Here is a 13,576-nt window from a genome sequence, read left to right as displayed (position 1 = left end):
CTGGAATAGTAACAAGGAAAATATTCAGGTACTAGGACCGGAGAACACCTGGACAGCTGCTGCTAACGACCTTTTTAAGAACATTCAAGAAGGTCTAGGGTTCCTGTGTGTTCTGTCCTGTCTGTCCTTCTCTCTGTGTGCTGATGTGTCTCCGGTCATGGCCACATGCTGCTGTGCTCCCACTGCACTCTTCTCCACATATCTAACTTTCCAATGTGGTACAAAGGCTATCGTGCTCTTCTGTGTGCTAGTCGCCTCACCTACAGCTCCAGTCAGACTCGCAGGCTGGTAATAATACAATAGTGTTATTAAAAATACATAATAAACTTTAAAGAACTTGTTTTTGAGGGTAGATGTATTATTTTAAAAATAGCCTAAGATCCATTGCGGTTTTATTTTGAAAGTCAGTATATTTCTGCTTGTAACATCCAGGAAACATTTTTATGGCTATCATACTTTTATGCATACTACTAACTTTCTGCAACAACTTGGGGCTTTTATTTTGAAAACCACACATATCTCATTTTAGCCTCTAAAAGAAAACTTGTTAACTTTGCAAATTCAACAAATGTAAGAGGCTGCAAGAACGTTTTTATCTGGCTCAGCCCACACTGTAGAGAAATCCCATAACTTCAAATGAATGGATGGACTGTAGTTTTGGTACTGTAGTTACAACATACTCAGAGCAAGTTCATCATTTTAACTTAATGCAGTGTAATGTGCTTTTTTATTACGTTTAGAGTCTGAAAACTACAGGATCCTGTGACGAGACCGAGCTCTGTGTTTTCAGTCGGTGCAATGTGTTCGTTTCTTTTAGCTTTTTTTCCAATCTTGTGGACTCTAAATATAGTCAGCTCATTTGTACACATAGCATATAGTCTGACTTAGAACAGCACGACTGTCGTTGGCACTGGTTGTTTCAATCCATCCAAATCTGATTTCACTGACAGTGTAAATCGGATTCTTCTGGGAGGAAATCCGTAGAACCAGGCTGGTTTAGTGAGTACTGTGTGAGACCATGTGCACATCTTTAAAAGAAGACAGTGTGCTCATGCTTGCTCCAGTAGAGCTGTGAGTACATGCACATTAAACATGTAAAATAAATGTTTATTGTCAATCAGATCCGTCCACTGGGGGGCAGTGTCTCCTTATTGTGGCTACCTACCTGACTGCTGTATTATTGTAGGGTCTACCTTATAATAAAAAGCACCTCGAGGTGACTGTTGTTGTGATTTGCTGCTGCATAAATAAATTAAACTGACTTGAACTGAATGATCCAAGTAAACTGATCTCACGTACTGAGTACATATACTGGACATACTGGGGTTGGACTAATTAGAGGCAGCTGTAATTGATTGCACTGATACACTAGTCTACTTATAGCCCACACTACAAACACTGCTGTGTTATTTTTTCTCTCTGTGCAGGTATGTAATGTGATGAAACCTGATATGTTTGGGATGGATGGGTTGTGCGCTGTGAATTATATAGTGAGTGTGTTATTTTGTCTCTCTGTGCAGGCCAGGGCCTATTATATGCCACAGCCTAAAGGCAGCTGAGTTGCAGAGGCTGGAGTGACCACTGGCTGGCTGTATCCCAATTCAGGGTCTGCAGCCTTAAAGGCCGCAGCCTTCGTCACAGCGACGCGACGAAGGCTGTCCCAATTCAAAGTTCTGCTCGAAATGCGGCCCTCAAATGCGTCCTTCATTTCCCTGAATTTTAAGGATGGGTGTGTGTATCCTTCATGGCCCAACATATCCCAGACTTCATAGCGCGGCGGTGGTGTGGATAATTTTGCCGAAAAAAACGGTGGAAGCGGGGCGGCCGAAGAGTAAACTTTTAAAAGTAAGTACTGAATATTATGTCACTTATGTGCAAATGTTTAATAACGAAGAACATTAAAACATTACTGTTGGTCACATGTCGGCAAAGTTATGTGACATTAGTGATGTTTGTACTAACTTGGTTTTAAAGCCTTTACTTTATACGCCGTTCAATAGTCGACCTTAATGTTACAGAGAATGTGATGATTTTATGGATAATTAAAGTCAGTCATATATCCACAAACACAACAAGCTGAAAGTCAGTGATGCTGCTCGGTTTGCAGTCCTGAATATCACGGCACAAGCAGGATTCACTGCACTGTTAATGTTAGCTATGTTATATTGCTGCCTCTGTTCGGTGGTGTCGAGCCAAACGGACTTTAACGTGTGTTTGAACGAGATGACGGTTCACTCGTTAAGCTGAAAGAAAGATGCTTTAATCACAGGAGTCACACATGTGTCCACTGTACCATCTGGGAACTCTTCTTGTTTAGCACTCGTAATAACACAAACACTAAATCCTCCTTCTCTTGTGCTGTTTTGTAGCAGTGTGTACACCTGAGACTGTCACCTGTCTGTCTGTCCTGCACTCTCTCTCTGTTTCTTTCTCTCTGATTGTGGAATAAAAGTATGAACATGTGTTTATAAGTTACACTTGTGTTTGAATCCTGCAGCTTATCACACATTTGATTTCCATGTGTGACAACTGCAAGTGTCCAGAGTGAGGACAGACTGAGGGACCCACTGCTGCACATCATCTGTGAGGCTTTGCACCCCTGATGATCCACCAGGACAAACTCAGCAGTGTGTGAGGAAGAGGAGGAAGAGCCAGCAGCAGCTGACAGATGGAGAGAATAGACAGACTGTTCCCTGTTTGTGAAGGACTGCTAGGAAAGTTTAACATAACTAATTGTCTGTCCTGAATCAGTCTTATTAGGTAATGTTCAGATAATGTTATCATTCCAGTGTTTTCAGTGTGGGAGAAAGTACTCAGGGCCTTCAAGTTACACACTATGAAAGGCAGCAACAAGTTTAATATTCAGAAACCTAAAGTATGTATCAGCAGCAGAATGGAGCTAAAAATAAATGTTTGTTTCAGTTCTATGAAGCTTTGAGTATTTTGGATTAGTAGCACTGCTGTGTTTGTTGCATCATATTGCTGTAATTGTTTATATGCTTTATATATTCTGAGGTAAGTTGATCTATAGTGTTACATCATATTCTATAAGGATGTTATGTGTTTGTTTACTTTCTGCCCAGTTTGACCCATTTAGCAGAAGTCAGCCTGTTTAAGGCTCTGATATCTATTCTGTATGACTTAAAGCAGTTATGACATGGTCTGATTTTCTCACCCAATAAAGGAATATTTAATATATCAGTCTACTCTTCATTCTATCAGAAACAGTTTTCACAGCTCGTACATTCCTTTTTACACATATATGTAAGCATTGAGCCAAATGTAATAATGCCAACATATTAAAAACAATATTTGTCTCTTATATATATAATACATCTATATACACACTGTCAAAGGTACTTGTCTTTGAGTGAAGATTTAAGGTGACAGGAAATATAAATAACTGCAACTTGAATCTTTACTGAAGCTCAGTATTAGACACAGAGTTCAAACTCACTGCTGTAATAATAATGATTAATATAATAACTATAATATTGGCCATATTATATTTACATTACCAGAGTGAGATGACTTTAGTCTCATGAACAACATCAGCTAATTGTTATTTACTAGCTAATCTTAAATGACTGTTCAGTACAGAAATGAAGCCCAACAATCATGTTTTACAGTCCTGTGGTCTCAGCCTCAGATACTTATCAAATCACACAAAGCTCGTGTAGAAACAAATGAACAAAATATGTTCTCCTTCATTTCTGTCAAACAAAGCTGTATGAAACGTTTCCAGCTGTTAGTATCATGGTTGCTAGGCAACCTGGGCAGCGCCACGGAGACTAGACCGTCCCATTTCACAAGCCTACAAGCCTTGCACTTCCAGCCTTAGCGGTCTTTGAGTACGCGGCCCTTGAGGACCGTTAAGGCTGCAGACCCTGAATTGGGATACAGCCGCTATCTGCTTACAGGGTGGTGGGTCTCAGAGGACAACTGCTAACCCTGTTGAAGTCAACATGTGGAGTGCAACTGGTGTTGTAGCATAGCTGGCTCTGGCCTTGGGACTGTGTGTTTTTTACTTGATCTGCAAATGTGACACTGGACTGTTTTATCTTTTCTCTTTTGATTATTGTGTCAATAAATTACCTTTTAGAACTTTATTGACTGTCATCTATTTGCCCACAGCTGAGACAGTTGGTCAGACCTAGAATCTTTTTGTGTGTGTTACAATGGGTCATGGAAATCCAGGTCATCCTGGAACAGTGTCTGTCTGTGCTGTCAGCAGGGGGCGTAAGAGAGCTACACCTAAAAATTAAAAACATTATTTTAATTAAAAAACTTCTCACCAGATGTCAAATCACAGATGACCATAAGTGAAGTTATGTGCAATAGTGAGAAATGACACAAGGAAAAGTATTGAGCATACAAAAAGGCATGGACCATGCTGACACCGGCTGAAATCTACCAGTAACTGCAAAACAATTGTGCAACTAACTGAAAATGATTTCATGTCAATAGCATATATAGAAATAGATTTACTTACCTGCTGTACTTCAGATTGTTCCACTGTAGGGTGCAAGCAACAATTATTTTCACTTATCATGTTTGTCTTTCCTGAAAGCCAGAGTAACTGCAGTAACTGTCTTAAGATGGGGCCTGATTATTTATCTTAATGACCTTGTAGTACCATATCACCCTATTAGAGCACTTCGCTCTCACACTGCAGGCTTACTTGTTGTTCCTAGAGTATTTAAAAGTAGAATGGGAGGCAGAGCCTTCAGTTTTCAGGCCCCTCTTCTGTGGAACCAGCTTCCAGTTTGGATTCAGGAGACAGACACTATCTCTACTTTCAAGATTAGGCTTCAAACTTTCCTTTTTGCTAAAGCATATAGTTAGGGCTGGACCAGGTGACCCTGAATCCTCCCTTAGTGATGCTGCAATAGGTGTAGGCTGCTGGGGGATTCCCATGATGCACTGGGTGTTTCTTTTTCACTCACTATGTGTTAATAGACCTCTCTGCATTGAATCATATCTGTTATTAATCTCTGTCTCTCTTCCACAGCATGTCTTTATCCTGTCTTCCTTCTCTCACACCAACCAATCACAGCAGATGGCCCCGCCCCTCCCTGAGCCTGGTTCTGCTGGAGGTTTCTTCCTGTTAAAAGGGAGTTTTTCCTTCCCACTGTCACCAAAGTGCTTGCTCATAGGGGGTCATATGATTGTTGGGTCTACCTTACAATATAAAGCGCCTTGAGGCGACTGTTGTTGTGATTTGGTGCCATATAAATAACACTGAATTGAACTGAACTTAAACAAATTTGGTATCACTGGATGTAATTCCAAAAATCTCTTATTAAAACATGATGTGAATTTGGTGTGAAAATGTAAACACTGCTGGGTTTTTGTTTTTTGAGAAAGAAGCTGATTGGCAAAAAGTCTGTTGTGGGCTTTTAAGGATTTTGTGTGCAAATTCCAACGCAGCCTCCCTGAGAAGGTTCTGTGACAGGATCCAGGAGAGCCAGACCTCACACTCAGGAGGAACAAAGCGGCTTTCGTTGTGGTCATAGAAGGTCACCGTATCCTCTTATAGATATTTGAGTGTGGGATTTTGCCTAACCAGCATACATGGACTTCACCACGGCTGCTCCTCAACATTTTTATGGACAGGATAAATTGGGGGCCACATTTTGTGGATGCTGTGCTTCACTTTGCTTCTTCAGGTGGTGACCTGAAGGACTGTCTCACAGCTGACTGTGAAGCAGCGGGAATGAGAAATACCACCTCCAAGTTTGAAAGGAGAGGCCGTACTGTTCTACTCCACTGAGCACAATGTAGAACCGAAGGTGCTGACGAGTTCATGAATTCAGGAGGGACTCAGAGTAGAGCCGCAAATCCCTCACATCCAAAGGAGCCGAGTTAAAAGGTTCGGGCATCTGATAGGATGCCTCGTGGCTGAGATGTTGCAGGCAGGCCCTACCAGGAGGCCCAGGGTAGACCATCTGGCCTGGGAATGCATGGGTGACTGGTGAGATGGGCTGCTCCCCCTGTGATCCAGACCCTGAGTCGTGGCAGAAAATGGACAGGTAGATGAAATGAATTCAGAACCTCCATTTGCTATTTGAAGTGAAACCTGAGAGATCCATGTAAGAACTCGTGGTTTGAAAAGTTTCTCCCAGAACTCAGGCAGTTTGATCAGTGCTCAGATACAGATCACTGCTCCACATGGTGATCACATCAGTCCACAGCTGTGTTCAAACATTGAGGCTAGAGAAGTTGAGAACATCTGTGAGCACATACAAGGTCTGGGTTATTCTGTCTGCGCTGACCAGAAAAATCTCATAAAACTGTTTAGTGCAAAGTTGGGCGCTGTGACAGGCTGGACGTACACATGTTATATGTCTATAGATCACACACCTGTGAATATTTAAAAGGCATTTTCAGCAGCTAATTAATGAATTTCTCATCGTTTTTATCCACTTTTTATTATTGCAACAACTGACACGTGCCCAGGAGAAGCAACCTCTTACTGGGGATTTATGCTTTTTTGTACGTTCGCTCCAGTGAATTTTGATGGTTTCACCACTGTCACCCAGGAATCTACCGAATCCTTATACTGATGTTATCATTCTTTATGCTGAGGTTATGATTGTTATTCTCTCACTGATTAAATCCAAAACTGGGTGGAACAAATGCACAGCATGAATCAACAGTACTTAACAGGCCAGTCACAACAGCTGTGGGCTGCATCAATCCGACGTGTGCTTAAAATTCTCGGGTGTACATCAGGTCACGACGTAGGTCACAGGGTAGGCTATGACATAGATTTCCTGTCGAAGCGCACGTTGGGCATGACTGGCTTCTTCAGGAATCACTGATATCACAGATGTCCAAATCTGACTCGTCAGCCTACAGCAGATATGACAGGGGTGTCCAACTCCAGGCCTCGAGGGCTGATGTCCTGCAGGTTTTAGATCTCACCCTGGGTCAACACATCTGAATCACATGATTAGTTCATTCCCAGGCCTCTGGAGAACTTCAAGACATGTTGAGGTCATTTATCCATTTGAATCAGCTGTGTTGGATCAAGGACACATCTAAAACCTGCAGGACACCGGCCCCCGAGGCCTGGAGTTCGACGCCCCTGAGTTATGACAACATATTTATGTTGCACCACAGTGTGGCTGTGGCAATGCTGCTCAATCCAAAGAATTTCTGTTGACAAATAACTGTGCAGCATGTGTCCAGCCATGTTAGTGACAACATACATGTTACAGTGTGGATTTATACCTGTACAAGGAAATATTTGAGATGGTTTGCTGAGGGATGCATCTGCATCTCCTGTGACATCCTGTATAAACAGCGATGCACCTGGGATACTCAGTGGCTGACTTTTCTTCTTCGTTATTGAATTATTGGCAGTTGGCAAACGATGAATTGGTACAGTACCGCCACGCACTGGTAGGAGGTGCATATGTAAACGTGTCAATGTATTCAGTGCATTTAAACGACAAAAACAGAAATGAGTTAACGAGTCCACTGAGTTATCGCTTGTGCTGCCTCCGGGGTCAGACTGGCCAATTAAATTATTAGCAAAATATCTGGCTGACTGAAACCATTGCATTAGTAAATGTAGTATTATGCTATTTACTATTAGTATGACTGTTTACTAATTGTTTCTTCATGTAATAGAACACTGGTTATACAGTACTATGGAATATCATGTATTTTAAAACGTAATATGTTAGCACTGTGATCAAATATCCAGCAGAAACTATTTGAATGTGCTCATTATTGCTGCTGTTTTTCGTTGTTTTGCTTGTAAACACTGATTTTAAAAGCCACAGATCTTTACGCTGTTGTTAAGAGAAATGTTTTATGCTCATATTTTTGACATTTAGATGTTTAAATAGTGAGTGGAATAAACATCGCAGTGAGGGGGAATCTACCATATTGCCACGTTCCAAAGCAGCGAGGGAGGAGGGGCAAAGATAAGACTATCCACACGGCTGAATAAGCCTAAGGCTTCTCGATACCCATTGGTCAGAACATTTCCAAACCCCGCCCATCTTTGTGTAACAAGGCTTTCATTGGCAGAGAGAGCCGTCAGTGGTAAAGCGGGCGGGGTTTCTTTGGTTGCGAGTTTTATCAGATAGGAGCAGAAATTTTGATTTCTTTTCTCCGCTTTCAACAAGCACCGGTCGTTCCCGTCTTCTATCGGACGTTTCCGGTCCTGCAACCAAGGAGTCAGCTATGGTGTCAAAGAAGGGCAGCAAAGGGAACCCAAAACCAAAAGGTGGGTTTGATTCTGTCACGATAGCGTTGGCTGGGATGATGTAGCCGCCAGCTTTCACTGGGAGGCCTTTGAACGTTGATTGGCTGTCGCTCTGTTATTTCATTCTAGCTAACTGCTCCGTACGGGGATGGTTTAGCCGTCGTTCAGGAGTCGGTGTTGAGAGACTGCTGGCTAAGCGACACCTTAGTGCTTTTGTTGGGTAGCCCTGCCTCCAGCGCGGATAGTTGTACATTATCGCAACAGCGCAGGTCTGCCTGACACGCCCGCTTCATCCAGCCTTCAGGTCGGTCGGTTCACCATGGCGACTCTAGCTCCCGGGATTACCGGGCAACACTGCCTCGCACGCGACAGATAACGTTAGCCGTCTCTCGTGAGGCTTCATTGCGTTGCGTTGGTGATGCTGGTAGGCCTGTTGGGCCAGTCAGTGTGGACTGCGGGCACCCCGCCCCCAGTTTATCCCCGTCACTTTCTGCTCACGTGTCAGTATCCGCGGTGGGCTCATACGTGGCTCCCGGGGCTCTCCTCTATCCTATAGAAAAGCTATCCTCCATGGTTGTTGTAGTTTTAGGCCCGTCGCTGAGCCAGTGCAGTCTTCTGTTTAATCTCATTCACTCTCGTTTTAGTTTATTTTTTGGAAATAACATGTGAGGTGCAAAAAAAATGAAATATTCGTTGTCACATCTTAACGTACTTTATGATTGAGTAAGGTGATAACTCAAAGGCCAGTGAGGGCCCCATGTGCTGTATGCTGAGACAAACGACTAAGCCACATGCAGAGTACACTCTGTCCTCACTGTGCATCGTTTTCAGTCCTCCCTTTGCACATTCCAGGGTTAGGGTTAGCACAGGAAACTATACAAGCAAGTCAAGACAGTGTGCTGCAAACGGATGGATGGAAAAAGATTCCACTGTGGTGACAGCGGGAGATGAGCATCTGGTTAGTGTGATGAAGACCTGAAAACACTAAAACAGCTTATACTGAGATGTCTTTGTTTAGCTGGCACAGATCGGGAAAGAACAACAAGACCAACATGACATATGAAACAATATGTTAAACACTGGAAATTCACCCAGATGGAGTAATCACATTTCTGAAAAAATGTTTAGTTCATTGTTAGTTAACCACTCCACTCTTGGTGTTTTACCCCACTTTTCTCCAGCTCTCTTGTGTTTTTTTTATACCTGCAATGACTGTGAATGAATCTCAAAAAGGACACGGCATGCTCACTACTGGAGCAGTGCAAAATCAGATATTTTTCCCCCCTCGTTTCTATATGATCTGTAACAGCTCCGTAGAGGTAATATGTCTCTTTACATCAAGCTCAGTGACTGTTAAAACACTCCATGTCTAACCTGCTTCGTCCCACGCTCTCCATCCTTCCTTATGTTGCATAATTCACTTAATTAAAGCACGTAATACTACGTTTGCCTCTATTTTACAGCACGTAGATGTAGAAGAGTTTTTCATGCTGTAGTACAGCGGTCCCCAACCCCCGGGCCTCGGAGGTTGTGAGTCGCTTGGTACCGGGCCGCGAGAGTTGAGGCTCAGGTGTGAAATGTATGGTTTTCAGGGTTTTTATCGGTTTTCAGCGTTATTTTGTTATCGTTTTTATCGTTAACTCGGTTTTCCTGGGTCTTTTCACGTGTGTTATGAATAAATCTTCTTTTTTTCGGTACCGGTACTAGTTTTATTTTGTTGTATTTATCCGCGACACCTTAAAGGCCGGTCCGTGAAAATATTGTCAGGCATAAACCGGTCCGTGGCGCAAAAAAGGTTGGGGACCGCTGCTGTAGTAAATCCAAAGGCAGTGTGACGTTTAGAAAAAAACTCTGGCCCAGAATAGAATAGGTGCTTTTGGTCTCCAAAAACATTTTCATAGTTTGACTAATTGTTGGAGATAATACCCCCATTTTCCTGTCTTTTTTACAGAGTGTGCAACTAGAGTTGGTACTTTGTCAACATAGGGAAACTTAGGTGTACTTTGATAAGTCCAAACATAGCTCCAAGTTGATTAGGTGAACACATGAATGCGTGTGAGGTCCAGGTATTTACCTGCAGGGGAATCCCAAGAACTGCTGGGTCCAAAAGCAGCCATTTTTGTTTGGTGGTTAATGCTTTTCCTGACCCTTCCCTCGACATCCCTGACACATGGGGCAGTGGTCCCTGTAGCCCAGGAGTGGGCTCAGAGGGCTACATGAGAAACTGGACTGTCGTGGAACACTGCTCGAATAAACTGATCTCTTTATAAACTGCTATTAATAAGAGTAGATGGAACTAGGCAATGCATGTGTGGAATAAGCATAGGAAAAATGCTAACATTTTATTACTATTTATTTAACAAAAACAATCGTGAACAAACTATTCATTTTTTTGCAAAACTTCAAATATTTAGAATGTTATGTAAAGTGCTGTTGCTATTTGACTCGTAGTTTAATGACTCCATCTGCAGCTTTTCCAGGGTTTTTCTTGTTGAGTGAGAGAAATATCGTCTCTTTGGAGCTTTAACAGATGCATTAAGGTCATGTTCAGTGTTTGAAGCAGAAATGCATCTGAGAACTTGTTCATAAAAAAACCCAAAGCAAACAAACCAAAAATTCAAATGTGCTCTAATCCTGGTGTTAGCACTTTGCCCAGGCTGTCAACATGTTGTGGAAAAGTGAAAACCCCGTCCGTCAGTGTGTCAGTGCTTTTGTCTTGGTAAACTATTTTCTTTATAACATTAGTAACATGGTTTTAGCACCGACTTACACACTGCCTCCTGGTGTATAACACAAATAACTGCAATCCCAAATTTAGTTCTGGCTTTTTCTTTCTTTGTAACAGATTTGTGCAGCCATTGGTTTTAAACTCTGCCCGTTTGTTCCATTTCAGCCTAACCAAGTATACAGTTACCTCTATCAACAGACCTCCTAATGTTGTACTCAATTTTACTGAGGGCATTGCTACCAGGTCTCTGCAATCTTATGTTATCCCACGTACAAACAGTGGACTGTGTCATGGACGTCACCACTCTTGTCCAGAGACAAAGAGACAAGGAGACAAAGTCAAAACTGTATCAAACTTGACAAATTTAAATGCTCAGTTCACCATTGGAAGCCCCCAGTAGGCTCAGCCTTTTACAGCATAGTTAGAGAGCCAGCCCTAACTATATGCTTTAGCAAGAAGGAAAGTTTGAAGCCTAATCTTAAAAGTAGAGATAGTGTCTGTCTCCTGAATCCAAACTGGAAGCTGGTTCCACAGAAGAGGGGCCTGAAAACTGAAGGCTCTGCCTCCCATTCTACTTTTAAATACTCTAGGAACAACAAGTAAGCCTGCAGTGTGAGAGTGAAGTGCTCTAATAGGGTGATATGGTACTACAAGGTCATTAAGATAAGATGGGGCCTGATTATTTAAGACCTTGTATGTGAGGAGCAGGATTTTGAATTCTGGATTTAACAGGAAGCCAATGAAGGGAAGCCAAAACAGGAGAAATCTGCTCTCTCTTTCTAGTCCCTGTCAGGACTCTTGCTGCAGCATTTTGGATTAACTGAAGGCTTTTCAGGGAGTTTTTAAAAGAACCTGATGGTAACGAATCACAATAGTTGAGAATAATACATGCATGAAGTATTTTTTTTTTTCCAGCATCACTGATACAGGATGCAAAATGGCACAAATGATCATGTCCATGATCTTTAGACCCTCAGTGCATTAAAAACACGACTCTGCAGGCTTCTAACTGCTGTAAGTAAATACAGTTTGTCACATTCAGAGTGATTCACTTCACTAGATTGTGAAGAGTCATGAGAACTATGACCAGGTGAATGAGGCGTGTCGTATCATGTACTTTCAATGCTCTCAAGTGGAGCAGAAAAGTGATGTATCAGAACCGGTCTGTTTACTATTGATTTAAATGCAAGAACTCAGTCCTACACATTTGTGTTTTATTTGTTCCACATGTGTAGGAAGGATGTATCCTGGTTAAAATCACTCCGATTCCTCAGCTTTCTCCATATTTATGACCTGCTTGGTTATAAGAAAGAGATTTGGGCTGGTTGTCTCTTCTCCTGGAGCACACAAAGCGCTTATCAACCATTCACAGCCTTTCATACTCCAGTAGATGCATCAGAGAGAAACTGGGGTTCGTGTCTTGCCCAGTTGTGTTTGGCATGTAGACTGGAGCAGAACCACCAAGCTGTGAGCCACAGCCACCCATCTGTCAGCCATGTCTTCCTCCAAATTTACTCAGGCAGGTCCTTTTCATAGCTAACCAATGGCTGCAAGACGTGTGCACTTTGTTACCTCATGTGATCAAACAGTGACAGCTGCTCATTTAATATTGACTCTAGATTAAAGAGGGGAGAGTGAACCGTAAAGTGCTTGTCGGGACTTTGGAGCATGTGATCACACCTGGATGCTAGATCTCGTCCTCTTTGTCACTGGTGTATTTCTGCTGAAAAATGTGCACTTTCCCATTTATCATTATGTTTCCTTGTCACATGCCTTCTTGACTTTTCCACATTACCATCCCTCAGGGCTGCTGCTTCCCCTCTCCAAAGGGCTGGGAGTTGCTTGAGTACATCACAGATGGAAGGGTAATAGCTGTGTCTGCTCCTCGGGGGCTGATGTATGATGTTTTGTGCCCTTTGCATTTGCTGAGCGTGTTGTTGTTCTAAATTCAACCCTGAGCATGGCCGTGGCTCCATGTAACCTTGCATGAGAGCACAGCACTTTGTGCATCTGTGTCAGGTATCGTGTTTTGGTTTGGAGCCGTCATAATATGCTGTGTGATTAATTTTGCAGAGCCAAATGCATGATGCAGAAATTTAACTCAACATGAGCATTTTATGCTGATGTCCAGAGAATAAGTTCAAAAGCAAGAATACAGTGGGGGTGTCAGAGACTCCTAATATGCAAAGACACATGGTACATAAGGAACCCAGAGGTTACACAGCTGTGGCACAGTGAGGAACAGGAGAAAGGCACAGAGGTGCTACCAAAATAAAACAGGAAGGGAGACATAACTGACATTGGAATGGCATTTTACACATGGAGGGAGAGGAGGATAAGACAGGGAAACATGGAAGATGAAGGACAAACACAGAAATGGAACGTGACAGGAAACTAAAAGCAACCCTCAAAGCCTGAACTAGACAAACAAGAACTGAAGACTCGACATAGACGAATATAATGGAAGTTAATAAGGAAACCAGAAAGAGCCAAAGAAATGCAGGGATCCAGTCGAACTAGTGCTGGGCGATATGGAAAAAATATTTATCACGATATGAATTCTTTTATATCACGATAACGATATATATCACGATATACCACCTGACCTGTGGTCATCTGGAAAGTAT

Source organism: Pelmatolapia mariae, linkage group LG18 (genome assembly GCF_036321145.2).
Source record: "Pelmatolapia mariae isolate MD_Pm_ZW linkage group LG18, Pm_UMD_F_2, whole genome shotgun sequence".
Taxonomy (NCBI): domain Eukaryota; kingdom Metazoa; phylum Chordata; class Actinopteri; order Cichliformes; family Cichlidae; genus Pelmatolapia; species Pelmatolapia mariae.
Note: the sequence above shows the minus strand (reverse complement) of the source record.